General features: G+C 38.0%; 2 pseudogenes across 1 annotated transcript; one reads left to right on the top strand and one right to left on the bottom strand.

Moving 5' to 3' along the window:
- Positions 1-3,096: 3,096 nt before the first annotated feature.
- LOC148872523 (uncharacterized) lies at positions 3,097-3,924 on the top strand (annotated as a pseudogene).
- A 190-nt stretch (positions 3,925-4,114) lies between these two features.
- On the bottom strand, positions 4,115-8,846 carry LOC148872522 (uncharacterized; annotated as a pseudogene). The gene is made up of 7 exons (XR_016107283.1): positions 8,796-8,846; positions 8,066-8,708; positions 7,821-7,988; positions 7,671-7,751; positions 4,899-5,281; positions 4,594-4,762; positions 4,115-4,518 (listed from the first exon to the last, which is right to left on the bottom strand). The product of XR_016107283.1 is annotated as an uncharacterized LOC148872522 (transcript).
- Positions 8,847-13,441: the final 4,595 nt, after the last annotated feature.

The following is a 13,441-nucleotide window of genomic DNA, read 5'->3' as shown; positions in this document are numbered from 1 at the left end:
GAGAAATCTCCATTCACTTATTGTCTTAAGCATCAGAGTGCCTTCCCTTTCCTTCTCTTGCAGCACATCAGCTTGGATGTCAGACATCAACTCAGTCACTACAACTCAGTCTAGCCAGATTGACATCTAGTCAGAATCTGAGTCACAGTACACGAGAGAGTGTCTAGATTACGCGACATCAAGGCTAAGGTTTCAAAGATCATTAAAACAAAGGAAACTATTAGGCTCTATTGTGATTAGTAGGAACATGCTATAAACTATAAAAGATCTCTAATTCTTGTCAATGAGATTGTCCTTTAAAGGCTCTTTGCTTGAGGTTAGGTTGATGATGAAAGATGACACATATCTAGGAAGCTCTTTGTTTGTTAGTAGGAAGAAAAATGTCAATCGAAGGCTCCGGTATATGTTCACTGGTCAATTTAGTGCATATATACCAAGAGTTAGAATAGGAAATGTACGGGATGATCTATTCCCCTTACCTATTTGGTTTAGAAAGGATTCAGACTTGGAATTAGAGCCAGCTGGAATGAGATTCTCATTCCCAAGGGAGGGGGAGGAAATGCTCATTGTCTCATATGGGGGAGTGCCATTTCACTAGGAATGGAAATGGGATTTCGATTTCCACCCAACCGAATGGTTAGAATGGGAATTGGAATGATCAGGCCTTTATTCCCATTAATCAAATGGCCTCTTGTTTGGATGGAAATCGAATATTCTCTTTCATGCGAGCAAATTCATCCTTATAAAGCATATTCTTTTTGCTATACTTGTTGATCATAGGATCACAACTATCACCACACCCTTGATTAAGGGCAATGGACCGGTTCTGGATTGGACCCCGTCCAGTCCAAAATCAATTTGGACGGATTGGATGAACCGACAAGATACATTAGATTGGACTGATCTGATCCAAAATATTTACCAGATTGGATTGGAACTGGTCCATCCGTAACAAATTTATATTGGATTGGGTACATTGATATAAGATAAGAATATATGTGTCAATGGACCAGGTTTGGGATGAAACCAATCTAAATCAAAATGAATTTGAATAGATTGGACGTTCTAGACATTGAATTGGACCCGTCCAAATTGGTGTAAAACATTCATTGAAATGAATTGGACCTGATCCCTTTATAATGGACTCACATTGGATTGGATTGGATTGGACCAATTCCAATCCAATTGACACCCCTACCCTTGATATATGATAAGGTTGGAGTTATATGGAATTTCTAGTGGAGATTCAAAGAAAGCTCTCACTACATCTTCTTGAAGGCTTGGATGGATTTCACTGAACCTAAAGATGAGACTATTATTTAATGCCTTAGAGCTTTGGTGTCATATTCTAAGAGAAATACTTTAAAAACGAATATATCCTTTTGGATTGCAAAATTTAGAGTGTCCTTGTCATGTATTTGAAAAAATACAAAAGCTATTTATGCTTTGAGAGATATACTAGAAAAGGGAGCCCATTGGGTAGTTGGTGGTGTGTTGAATATTGACATAAGAAGGAGCCATCGGTCCCCAACCCTTTTGGCTTCAAATTGGATGTTAATGGTACTAGATTTGACGTTGTATTGATTACACATCTTATATGGATGATCACTCATCAAGCAATCAAGAGGATTTATTTACTTTTTCCCCATCATGGTTTAAACTATTTACTGTGGACCAAATTTTCTCCGCGGTACTTTAATACTAAGTTTATTTATTGTGAATTCAATTCTTCACTTGTTTCCAGTGAAGAGATCCTCAATATTGGATGGAGGTGTATGACTAGCTCTCTTCCCCTTCAAACTAGCTTGGCGAAGAGATCCTCAATATTGGACCTGAGTTGTCTGATTTATGGTTAAAGAAGATATGTTTCATTTGTTTCTTAAATGTAATCTTTCTAAGTTGGTATGGTTTGGTGGTTCAAATTTCATGATTAAATCTAAAGAGTTGAGCTACTCATTTGGCGTCTGTTTAGTTTAGATGTCGTTGCTCCAGAAAATAGTGATACATCAGTGTCACATCAGAAAAAAACAGTGCTCCAGGAAATGCCTATTTGTTTGGAATTGTTTTTTTATAAAAAAACGATGCTCTAAACCATGCCTTGGAAACCGGAAACTCGTTATTGCCAACAGGAACATGAGGTGATAGTGACAGGGACATGATATGACACTGGATAATAGGTACTGGTGCTGAAAAGTTTTCTAGAGCATTGGTACCAAACAGAAAGTATTGCTGCTGCTCCAAAAAGCATTCTACATGGCAGCAACGTTTCCAAACAAAAAAGAGACCGTTTTCTGAGAAAACGGTGCTTCCAACCCACACATCAGCAGCACCATTTTTAGAAAACAGTGCCATATCTATAGCATCGATGCCAAACATATACTTACTGAATGGATTTCTTAGTTATCAAAAATTGGCCACTTGGCCACGAGTACACAAGTTAGTTGCGACTTTGTCTATAAATTAGCTATCTATCTTTCTTGCATTTTCATCTGTTTGGTATCATTTACATGGCATTAGAGTGTTTTCTGAAACCTGTTTTCTCCCGTCCATGATATATTTATCCTTAGGTTGCGTTTGTAATCGTTTGGAAGGAATTCAAAAATACGCCTATTTTCGATGCAAAACTGTGTATAAACCAAGGTTTGCATCGAAAATATGTTAAAATATTGCTTTACAAAAAACGAAGGAAATTTTGCCACGATTTTGATCGAAGTAAATAAGCATAGGTTTCGATTGTTTTCTCTTCGAGCATGCGATAGAGAAGAGAAAGGTTCTGCGATAGAGGTAAGAGAGATCTGAACTCCAAATCCATTCATCTGTCAAGGTAATGAGAGATCTGAACTCTCATTTTGATTTTCTTTTCATATTTAGGTCACTACCTTGGTCGGAAGAGAGATCTGAACTCCAAATCCATCTATTTGCCTTTTCCTAAGAGTTATGTATGATATTTCTTCGTCCTATGGGTTTTCTTGAATCTTCCTTCATTTTCCTCTTGAATCTTGAATCTATTCGTTTCATTAAATCTTCCTTCATTTTTGGTTCCTTGGGATGTTATATTATTATCGGTTTTCTTCGGGAATAAGTGCATAGAAAAAAATGTAGAGAGGTAGAGGTGATTTCTTCAATTTTGGCGATCCTTTTGTTGAATTTGGTGGTCTTGGTGGTTTTGGTAGCCACAGGAGTCTAATCTCTAGCCTTTTTGGGGGAAGGGACCCTTTCGATGATCCTTTATTCACTAGTCCATTCCAAAGCATGTTTGAATCTACTATGATGGGACCAAACATGTTTGGGTCAAGTTTAGGTTTTTTGGAGACTCATATGCATCCACCTGGATTCCTGGAGCATCAAGCTGCACAATGTAGTAAATCAAAGGGGCCGATTATCAAAGAGATAACATCTGAAGATGAGGAGCCAAAGCCAAAGAGAAGACTGAAAACCCTAGTTAGCATTCTAGGTCAAAGGAACCTTATGTTGAGGATCCAGATGATGAATCTCAAGGTTAAGTCTTTGATGTAATTGCATACTAAAACTATATATATACTCTTGTAGTTCCTATTATATTCATATTCTTGTAGTTGCTATTATATATACTATTAAAGTAGAGATTCATTGTGTTTTATCTTTCAAAGAGGAAGAGCAAGCATATTTAATACAGATAGAGCACGTCCCTAGACTCATAGTTATAGCTTTTAGAGTTCCATTGTTACTAATGGAGGTGCCAATGGGGCATATTATACTTTGTCTACAACCAGAAGGACTGGTAGTGATGGGGTATATACATCTATTCGGTTGACAGTTTGGGTGATATGAGATTCTTTAAACTAAAGCCTCTCTTTTGTTGGTTAGGTGACTATAGACGACAACAGAGAAGCTGATACAACTACTGGTCGAGCCACACACAGGGTTTCGAGGGTGTATCACTAGAGGTTCTCTACATGGATGCAAACATAAGAATCAGAATCTAATGCATGTTGAATTGTGACGTGGCAAGATTAAAAAAGGGAAGAATCAATTGTCCATTGTAGAATCCATGCAAACAATTCATAGAGGAAGAACAAGGAATATGGAGTATGAATCCATGCAAACAATTCATAGAGGAAGAACAAGGAATATGGAGTATGAATCCATGCAAACAATTCATAGAGGAAGAACAAGGAATATGGAGTATTTATCCATGCAAATAATTCATAGAGGAAGAACAAGGAATATGGAGTATTTATCAGCTTATACTCTACTATAGACAATTGAATCTTCTCTTTTTTCATCTTGCCACGTCACAATGCAACATGCATCAGGTTCTGATTCCTATGTTTGCATCCATGCAGTATTACTTAATTTCCAATTTATAGGCCTCGTAGGCATAATGAGAACTCCAGTGGTCCAACCAAGGGTGTGCAAACAAACCAAGATGTTGAGTTAGAGAACCTCTAATGATACCTTATCATGAAGTCCTCTTGAAACCCTGTGTGTGGCTCGACTAGTAGTTCTATCAGCTTCTCTGTTGTTGTCTATAGTCACCTGACCAACAAAAGAGAGGTTTTAGTTTAAAGAGTCCCATATCACCCAAACTGTCAACCGAATAGATGTATATACCCCATCACTGCTAGTCCTTCTGGTTGTAGACAAAGTATAATATGCCCCATTGGCACCTCCATTTGTAACAATGGAACTCTGAAAGCTATAACTACGAGCCTGGGGATGTGCTCTATCTGTACTAAACATGCTTGCTCTTCCTCTTTGAAAGATAAAACACAATGAATCTCTACTTCAACAGTATATATAATAGCAACTACAAGAATATGAATATAATAGAAACTACAAGAGTATATATATAGTTTTAGTATGCAATTACAACAAACACTTAACCTTGAGATTCATCATCTGGATCCTCAACATACGGTTCCTTTGACCTAGAATGCTTCTTAGGGTTTTCAGTCTTCTCTTTGGCTTTGGCTCCTTGTTCTTCTTTGGCCTCATCTTCAGATGTTACCTCTTTGATAATCGGCCCCTTTGGTTTACTAGACTGTGCAGCTTGATGCTCCAGGAATCCGAGTGGATGCATATCGGAGTCTCCAAAAAACCTTGAACTTGACCCAAACATGTTTGGTCCCATCATACTAGATTCAAACATGCTTTGGAATGGACTAGTGAAGAAAGGATCATCGAAAGGGTCCCTTCCCCCCAAAAGGCTAGAGATTAGACTCCTGTGGCTACCAAAGCCACCAAAACCACCAAATTCAGCAAAAGGATCACCAAAATTGAAGAAATCACCTCTACCTCTCTGCATTTTTTTCTATGCACTTATTCCCTGAGAAAACCGATAATAATATAACATCCTAAGGAACCAAAAATGAAGGAAGATTTAATGAAGCGAATAGATTAAAGATTGAAGAGGAAAATGAAGGAAGGTTCAAGAAAACCCATAGAACGAAGAAATATCATACGTAACTGTTAGGAAAAGGCAAATAGATGGATTTGGAGTTCAGATCTCTCTTCCAACGTGGGTAGTGACCTAAAAATGAAAAGAAAATCAAAATGAGAGTTCAGATCTCTTATTACCTTGATAGATGAATGGATTTGGAGTTCAGATCTCTCTTACTTCTATCACAGAACCTTTCTCTTCTCTATGGGACACTCGAAGAGAAAACAGTCGAAACTTATGCTTATTACTTCGATCAAAATCGTGGCAAAATATCCTTCGATTTTTTAAAGCAATATTTTTGCATAAAAAATAGGCATATTTTTGAACTCTTTCCGAACAAATACAAACACAGCCTAAGGAGAAAAATATCATGGATGGGAGAAAACAGGTTTCAGAACATGCTCTAATACCATGTAAATGGTACCAAATAGACGAAAATGCAAGAAAAATAGATAGCTAATTTATAGACAAAGTCGCAACTAACTTGTGTACTCGTGGCCAAGTGGCCAATTTTTGATAACTAAGAAATCCATTCAGCAAGTATATGTTTGGCATTGATGCTGCAGATGCGACACTGTTTTCTAAAAATGGTGCTGCTGATGTGTGGGTTGGAAGCACTGTTTTTTGAGAAAACGGTGTCTCTTTTTTGTTTGGAAACGTTGCTGCCATGTAGAACGCTTCTTGGAGCAGCAGCAACACTTTCTGTTTGATACCAATGCTCTAGAAAACTTTTCAGCACCAGTACCTATTATCCAGTGTCACATCATGTCCCTGTCACTATCACCTCATGTTCCTGTTGGCAGCAACGAGTTTCCGGTTTCCAAGGCATAGTTTAGAGTACCGTTTTTTTATAGAAAAACAATTCCAAACAAATAGGCATTTCTTGGAGCACTGTTTTTTTCTGACGTGACACTGATGTATCATTATTTTCTGGAGCAACGACATCTAAGCTAAACAGACGCCAAATGAGTAGCTCAACTCTTTAGATTTAATCATGAAATTTGAACCACCAAACCATACCAACTTAGAAAGATTACATTTAAGAAACAAATGAAACATATCTTCTTTAACCATAAATCAGACAACTCAGGTCCAATATTGAGGATCTCTTCGCCAAGCTAGTTTGAAGGGGAGGAGAGCTAGTCATACACCTCCATCCAAACACCCAAAGTAAACAGTTTAAACCATGATGGGGAAAAAGTAAATAAATCCTCTTGATTGCTTGATGATTGATCATCCATATAAGATGTGTAATCAATACAACGTCAAATCTAGTACCATTAACATCCAATTTGAAGCCAAAAGGGTTTTCAACCCACCACCAACTACCCAATGGGCTCCCTTTTCTAGTATATCTCTCAAAGTATAAATAGCTTTTGTATTTTTTCAAATACATGACAAGGACACTATTAAGTTCGCAATCCAAAAGGATATATTCGTTTTTAAAGTATTTCTCTTAGAATATGACACCAAAGCTCTAAGGCATTAAATAATAGTCTCATCTTTAGATTTAGTGAAATCCATCCAAGCCTTCAAAAGATGTAGTGAGTGTTTTCTTTGAATCTCCACTAGAAATTTCATATAACTCCAACTTTATCAAATATCAAGGGTAGAGGTGTCAATTGGTCTGGATTTGGTCCAATTTGATCCAATCCAATGTGAATCCATTATAAATGGATCAGGTCCAATCCAATCCAATGAATGTTTTAGATCAATTTGGACCGGTCCAATTCAACGTCTAGACCATTAAATCTGTTCCAATTCATTTTGATTTAGATTGGTTTCAACCCAAACCTGGTCCATTGACACATATATTCTTATCTTATATCAATGGACCTGATATTGGCTTAATCCTACCCAATCCAATATAAATTTGTTACGGATAGACCAGGGCCAATCCAATCTAATAAATATTTTGGATCCAATCCGTCCAAATTGATTTTGGACTGGACGGGGTCCAATCCAGAACTGGTCCATTGACACCCTTAATCAAGGTTGTGGTGATAGTTGTGCTCCTATAGACAATTGATCTGCTTATACTCTACTATAGACAATTGATTCTTCCCTTTTTTCATCTTGCCACATCACAATGCAACATGCATCAGATTGTGATTCCTATGTTTGCATCCATGCAATATTACTTAAATTCCAATTTATAGGCCTCCTAGGCATAATGAGAACTCTAGTGATCCAACCAACAGTGAATAAACAATTCAAGATGTTAAGTTAGAGAACCTGCAAATGATACCTTATCATGAACTCCCCTCCAAACCCTGTGTGTGGCTCGACCAGTAGTTGTATCAGCTTCTCTATTCTCGTCTATAGTCACCTGACCAGAAAAATCGAGGCTTTAGTTTAACCCATATCATCCAACTGTCAACCGAATAGATATACATACCCCATCACTGCCAGTCCTTCTAATTGTAGACAGTATAATATGCCCCATTGGCACCTCCGTAAGTAACAGTGGAAGTCTGAAAGCTATGACTACGAGCCTGGGGACGTGCTCTATCTGTCCTGTTATAGTCATTCCAAATTTCCAATACTAAACATGCTTGCTTTTCCTCTCATAAAACACATTGAATATCTACTTCAATATATAATAGAAACTACAAGAGTATGAAATTATAGAAAAGACTTAACCTTAAGATTCATCATCTGGATCCTCAACATACGGTTCCTTTTACCTAGAATGCTTCCTAGGGTTTTCAGTCTTCTCTTTGGCTTTGGCTCCTTGTTATTCTTCGGCCTCATCTTCAGATGTTATCTCTTTGATAATAGGCCCCTTTTATTTACTAGATTGTGCAGCTTGATGCTCTAGGAATCTAGCTGGATGCATATCTAAGTCTCCAAAAGACCTTGAACTTGACCCAAACATGTTTGGTCCCATCATACTAGATTCAAACATGCTTTGGAATGGACTAGTGAAGAAAGGATCATTGAAAGGGTCTCTTCCCCCAAAAAAAGTAGAGATCAGACTCCTGTGGCTACCAAAGCCACCAAAACCACCAAATTCAGCGAAAGATTGCCAAAATCGAAAAAAATCACCTCGAACTCTCTGCATTTTTTCTATGTATTTATTTCCTGTGAAAACCCATAATAAGATAATATCCCAAGGAACCAAAAATGAAGGAAGATTCAATGAAGTGAATAGATTAAAGATTCAAGAAGAAAATGAAGGAAGATTTAAGAAAACCCATAGGACAAAGAAATATAATACATAACTCAGAAAAAGGCAAATGGATGGATTTGGAGTTCAGATCTCTCTTCCGATGAGGGAAGTGACCTAAAAACGAAAAGAAAATCAAAATGAGAGTTCAGATTTCTCATTACCACGGCAGATGAATGGATTTGAAGTTCAGATCTCTCTTACCTCTATCATGGAACCTTTCTCTTCTCTATCGAACACTCAAAGGGAAAACAGTCAAAACCTATGCTTATTTACTTCGACCAAAATCGTGGCAAAATTTTCTTTGTTTTTTATAAAGCAATATTTTCACATATTTTCGATGCAAACCTTGGCTTATACACATTTTTGCATCGAAAATAGGTGTATTTTTGAACTCTTACCAAATGAAAACAAATCTGAACCGGAATGGAAATTTGTAACAGTTCAGATTCGCACTCCGACCAAACGCAGCCTTAAGAGCAAACAACAAATACTATTTCGTCGATGATTCTCTCCCTCAACTTGAAAGATCCACACCAAAATTGGATTCTTGGAAAAAAATAATTCTATTGTCGCTTCTTGGTTGATAAGTTCTTTGACCAAGGATCTTTAAGAATTGTCGTCTGATATTTGGAGTTTGATGAGAGATACTTGCAAGGTAATGAATCCATTAGCTTAAACATGATCTAGCTTTTCTCCAGCAAGGAGATCTTATATTTTAAAAAGGTTAAAAGATTGTGGGATGAAATTGGAATTCTCACACCTTTACGTGACTGTTTCTATGGTTCCGCCATGAAGTATTTCATGGCTGCATGAGAAAAGAAGAAGAAATTCACTAGTTTTTTATGGGTCTAGGTGATTCTTTCTGTGCAATCCGATCATCTATTCTTGGGTCCGAGCATTTACTGAGCATCAGCAAAGTTATGCATTAGTTACACAAGAGGAATGTCATCTACCTCAAAGCCAGTCACTCACAACACCAATCATCCTAGCTTAATTCTTTTGTGATCAATGTAAAAAGAATGGACATACCAAGGATATATAGATGCTATGGTCATTTTGTCTATTGTGCAAATGTAAGTACATCTGAGTTGGGGGTTGCTTCCCCTATTGACCTTAAACCACAACAATATTCTCAATTGATCACACTCCTTAATAAAGAAACGCAAGAACCGGCTTTCATGAATCCTTTTGGTAAAACACCTAGTGGATCATAGACAGTGGTTCTTCAGACCACATGGTGTGTAGGGAAAGGAAGGGAAATGTAGGAAAACCTATAGATATGCCCTAGAAAAATGACGTAGTGGAATGTAAACACTGCTATTTGCTAGAGGTAGCACAAACACTTCGATTTCAGGCATCGCTATTAGTTTCTTTTAGGGGGAGGTTATTTACTTGCAGCAATATACATCATAAATTGATTCCCAACACCTTTATTGGATATAAAATCTCCCTGCGAGGTGCTTCTTCAACAACCACAAAACTATTCACATATGTGTGTCTTCGACTACCTATTTTATGTGCAGGCATGCCCTCTGTCACATGATAATCTAGCTAGTAAGGCTACTCATAGTGTGTTTATTGGCTACCCTTGTGGCCAAAAAGGGTATAAATTGTATGACTTGGACACAGAGATGTATTTTTGTGCCTCGTGATGTGGTCTTTTGTGAAGGGGAAAATCTATGATAAGGAAAAGATATGGTATGGAAAGAGTTTTGACCAATCAAAAGCCACCCATTAATTTTGACAAATAACACCTTATTTGCTACCACGTCTATGATTCCAGTTAATTTATTGGTCATTTATGAAGGGATGAGAGATCCATCCCATGGACACCCAAAGATTGCGGAATAAAGGGCGAATTTCAAAAAATTTTCTCTCCCTTCAACTGGGAATCGCATTCCCTATTTTAGAAAATCATATTTTCAAGGATCATTCTTGAACTATGAACTGAACCAGATCTGAACCAGAAGGAGTAGGAGAGGATTATACCTGATACGGAGAAGTAGTATCTCCCAACGAAGGTGTTCACGCCCAAGGAAGGATCCAAAGTCTGCTCCCACTGAAGATGGCGTAGTGCAGGATGGAACAGGATCAACAGTGTTCTTCTCCAAGAACTCTGTCCTTCGCAAGAATCAGCAGGATGGTACGTGAACACAGATTCCTTCCAATCCTTTCTCAAAGAACTGATGTCAAGATCCAATCTTGACTTCTCCCACAACTGGAGATCGAACTGGCAAATAGGGCAGCAAGAGCAAGGATGCGACAAGAGAGTATTCGCAGGGTGCAGAATTCTCTCTTGTGATTTCAGCACTCAAGAAAATCTGATGTGATTGTTTCTACTAAAGGCTGCCGCCCCCTCCTTCTTTTGTTAACCTAAAGGATCAACTCCTAATCCCATTAGGAGCTGCTTATCCAAATCATATTTGGATCAGCCTTCTCTTCAGGTGACAAGGATAAACCCTTATCTTATCTGCAGATTAGATTAGCTTTCTCCTAATCTCATTAGGAGTTTTCTAGATCTGAATCACATTCAGATCTGAACTCGCTGAGTGGATAGGGTCAAGACCCTATCCTATCTACCAATCCATCTCAGAATTCGCCCATTTAATTAACTAAATAAATAGCACAGTTCGAAATGGGCTTTAGGCCCATTAATCTTATGTGCTCACTTAACCTTCCTAACTACTGCCCAGTTGGGCTTCCTTGTATGGCGTGGGACCCAAGCATTGATCTACACATCAGTCACATGGGTTCGGCCCAGCCTTTGTTACAAGGCCTGGCCGAATACACTTTTAAAGACAGTGCACCCCCTGAAACCCATCAAATGGGCTCTATGAGCCCAACACTTACCCTAAGTGGTCCCTGGGCCAAGCCACCTTGTAACACCCAGGGACTGTGGGCAGATGCAAGATTAGCCCATCAGGTATTATCCTCAATGGTCTTACACTTAACCTTTCAGCCTATAATGATCATACACTGCCCGACAAGAGAGGACCTCTCCCTTGGCTGCAAGGAACAGTGTTGCACTCACTACTTATACGGATCCTGGGAATTAAAACCTTTTGCAAACATTTTAGAAACCATAATATATATATATATATATATATATATATATATATATATATATATATATATATATATATATATATATATATACTTTTATATCTCATATAAAATATACTTTGCAAAACAAATCTCAACGGTTGAAATCGGCTGCCGGCAGTCTTGGTTTCCATCAGTGGGAGTGCATCCCCGATCATTACCTTTGTCCGACAAAGGGGCTGATCCTGTCACTATGATCACCCACTCAGATGAATTCTCGGATTGTCCCAACATACCTAGGTTTTGACCCCCGCTAAGGATCTCACTGATTGGTACATCAAAGACAACCCAATCTGACACCTAGTGCAGTATCATAATTGAGTCTAGGGGTCGGGTGTAACTTTCCAGTTTTGCCCATCAATCTCCAAGGTCTAGGGCAATACTGAAAATTTGGTCCAGTTCAAAGATTCAATTAATCCTACACTGTATGTGCCTAGGGTCTCACCCTGACAGCTGAGACATGCCACCCCAACTGACTTGGTGGCACCACAGTGTCAGCCTTGTCAGGATGTGTCTCCCTAGACCGATCCACTGGCTGTGAACATTCTAAACTAACACGAGTCTCATTAAGTGTCCAGTTTAAGGGTATTACACAGAAACATACCAAGGGAACATGAATCAAATATACACTTTTATTCATTTACAATAAACTCATAAAGTACATCATTCTGATTGAAGCTAAGGGCATACAAAACTGTCTAACAATTTATTCTTTGGATATCATATATTTTACATATCATAGTTGAACCATTTGTGAAAACCAATTCCCTTTTGAGCATATTATTTAGAACATATTACAAACCACTATAATTCTACTTCCTATACTTGATAGTGGCACTAAAATCTCTCCAACTGAATCATTGTTTTAGCTACCCACTCCATTTAATGAACCCCCATCTCCTATAGACAACATCATTCAACCTATACAAGTCACAACTAAACTCAAACCACAATTTGAGCACTGCCATTCATGCAACTGAACCTTCTTACCCTTGTCACTTAAGCCAACACCCATTGGTCTTCATGAATATGACTATCAACTTCCATTCTTTTTTGGATCACCCCACCACTACACCACAATCCTACCTTAATGCTGCTTCTACCCATGTTGAGCTTACCTCATTCAGAAGTGGTTCATGACCCTAATTGGAAGCGTGCTATGGTTGGTGAAATAGATACATTGAGCGAAATAAAAGCACAAACCATTGTTGATCTACCTCTTGACAGATGAGCCATTGACTCCAAATAGGTGTATAAGATAAAACTCAATGTTGATATCTCAATCTAATGGCATAAAGCCCGTTTAATTGCTAATTAGGACTATACACAAGTTAAATGTTTAGAAAGTACCTTAATACCTTTGCACTGGTGGCTAAAGTAGTCACTATGAAATGTCTCTTGGCTATAGCTATGACAAAACATTATGATTTGTATTATCTTGGTGTAAACAACGCTTTCCTTCACGGAGATCTCCAATGAAGAAGTTTACATGCATATTTCTCTTGATTTTTGCTAGGGAGGATGATCATCACATTTGCAAATTACTCAAATCCTTGTATTCCTTAAACAAGCCTTTCGCACGTGGTTTGAAAATTTTACCACTACACTTGCCACCTTTGGCTTCAAATAATTAGTGGTCAATTATTCCATGTTTACTGCTGCCCAAGTGACTCATTTATCTCTGTACTTGTTTATGTTGATGATCTCATCATTAGAGGAAATGGCTCTGCCAAAGTTGCTTCTTT

Source organism: Nelumbo lutea, chromosome 2 (genome assembly GCF_056320005.1).
Source record: "Nelumbo lutea isolate HS-2025 chromosome 2, American lotus-T2T, whole genome shotgun sequence".
Lineage (NCBI taxonomy): Eukaryota > Viridiplantae > Streptophyta > Magnoliopsida > Proteales > Nelumbonaceae > Nelumbo > Nelumbo lutea.
Note: the sequence above shows the minus strand (reverse complement) of the source record. Positions and strands in the feature narration are given on the sequence as shown.